We start from the raw sequence: 2,063 nt of genomic DNA on the forward strand, positions 1-2,063 counted from the left end.
TTTTTTAAAACAAAAATAAACCTTTTTATCAGATATTTCCTTTTATAGTTTATTTCTGTTGTTCTCTTTTTTTTTCTTCATCTTTTATCTCTATTTATCTATCCATGTTTTTATTAGTCTATCCATCTATCTAATTTATCAATCATTTTACAATTTTAAGGCAAAAAATCAAAGACGACTTTTAAAGGGGTCGAGAAAATATCAATGCTCACTAAATTTAATTTTTTGCTGTCAGTTAGGAAGGCCAGCAGTCATCAAATCATAGTCAGAGCAGCTTAGATTGGATTCATAAAACAAATTGCTTGTACTTTGACTAGATCTGAAATCATACTAAATCCAACCTCAAAATGTTGACTTATGAATGAGCTTTGACTATGATCTGAAATCTAACCTTGTAGCTATGATCTCAAATCATAGTCAGAGTCAAAGCAAGTTACAGCTCGACAAACAAATCGGGCTATTGTGTGCAGGTCCTGACATCTATAAAAAGGTTAACTCACGGCGAAATTATGTGAGTAAACATGACGTGAGTAAGTCTGTCTGTCCGAAGATAACTAACGGGAGACATCTAGCGGAAAACGCTATAGAGTACGGAGACGTATTTAGGACGTCTTGAATAATACCGTAAATTTGAAAAAATTCCGGCTCGGATAAATTCTACTATTCTACCGTCTTTGGTTTTGAGGGTTCAGGTTTTTTATATAATTGGAGCAAAAATATTTTTTTTAACTGAATAGGTACTGAAAATCAGCAAGATTTTTAGATTATTTTTGTCTTAAAATCATTCTTAATAAAAAAGGTAGAATTATCAAAGTAAAATTATGTATTTTGCTTTCCTTCCCCGGTTTTAAATTTTCTCTATTTAAAGTTTGAAATTGTAAATTGTACAAGGATCTCTCCTCCACAGCATATTATGGTGCAGTTATTCCTAGAACAGGTTTCAAGTCCACTGGGAAATAAGGGCGACATTATTTATATGAAAACTTGTTGGTTAAGTTGTGAAACAAGATGAAAATCTGGTCCCCAGCTCCCAGTTCTCTCATACATTGTATAGAACATAGAAATTGTTGGAAAATTAAGCAAAACCAGGAAATTTCAGGAGGGGAAGGGTTCAAGAAGGAGGAGATGAGAAACTTCAGGGGAGAAAGGGTTCAAGAAGGAGGAGTTGGAAAACTCCAGGGGAGGAAGGGTTCAAGAAGGAGGAGTTGGAAAACTCCAGGGGAGGAAGGGTTCATGAAGGAGGAGTTGGAAAACTCCAGGGGAGGAAGGGTTCATGAAGGAGGAGTTGGAAAACTCCAGGGGAGGAAGGGTTCAAGAAGGAGTAGTTGGAAAACTCCAGGGGAGGAAGGGTTCAAGAAGGAGGAGATGAGAAACTTCAGGGGAGAAAGGGTTCAAGAAGGAGGAGTTGGAAAAATCCAGGGGAGGAAGGGTTCATGAAGGAGGAGTTGGAAAACTTCAGGGGAGGAAGGGTTCAAGAAGGAGGAGTTGGAAAACTCCAGGGGAGGAAGGATGTATACGCCCTTGTCACAAACTCAGATTTGTTAAACCCAAAATCTCTGCAACTGGATAGTGTAAAACTTTGATATTTCAAACTCAAATTATTTGATCTACCAGAATTCATAGTTTGAAATATCCAAGGTCTACGACATTGGGTTGCAAAGTTATAACGATAGGAAAATTTTAGTTTGTGGCAAAGACTCAATTCCTTTACTAGAACAAATGTTACCTAGCAGGTCCGCTATACCATTTATCATAGTTTTCATGGAAATCTGAATCATTCATTCATAAACTTGAGAATAAACTTCTTAGTTTCAGCAACTTCCCTCGAAAGGTATTTTATCACATTTCCTTTACAGCACCTATCGTCGAGGTAAAGGAAGTTATGTGCCCATGACGTGAGAATTACAAGACAGAGATAAGAGACCCTGCTCTAGCCGCGGCGCTCGGCCACCTAGCCCTGTTCGAGCCGCAGCACTTGGCCCGGAAAGTGTCTTAACCTAACCTAACCCTAAAATATATACTAATCTCTCTCTTCTTGAAATAAACCGCGGCAAATGCATGTA

General features: G+C 37.8%; 1 protein-coding gene across 1 annotated transcript in view; it reads right to left on the reverse strand.

Annotated features, from left to right (window-relative positions):
* The window catches only part of LOC111702011 (dynein heavy chain 3, axonemal), a 127,605-nt gene extending 125,840 nt beyond the window's left edge, over positions 1–1,765 (reverse strand). Inside the window, exon 1 of the mRNA XM_023473529.1 lies at positions 1,727–1,765. The gene's annotated coding sequence lies outside the window, so the exon portion shown is untranslated. The remainder of the gene's footprint in view (positions 1–1,726) is intronic.
* Positions 1,766–2,063: the final 298 nt, after the last annotated feature.

The sequence above is a fragment of the Eurytemora carolleeae genome, unplaced genomic scaffold (genome assembly GCF_000591075.1).
Source record: "Eurytemora carolleeae unplaced genomic scaffold, Eaff_2.0 scaffold390, whole genome shotgun sequence".
NCBI lineage: Eukaryota > Metazoa > Arthropoda > Copepoda > Calanoida > Temoridae > Eurytemora > Eurytemora carolleeae.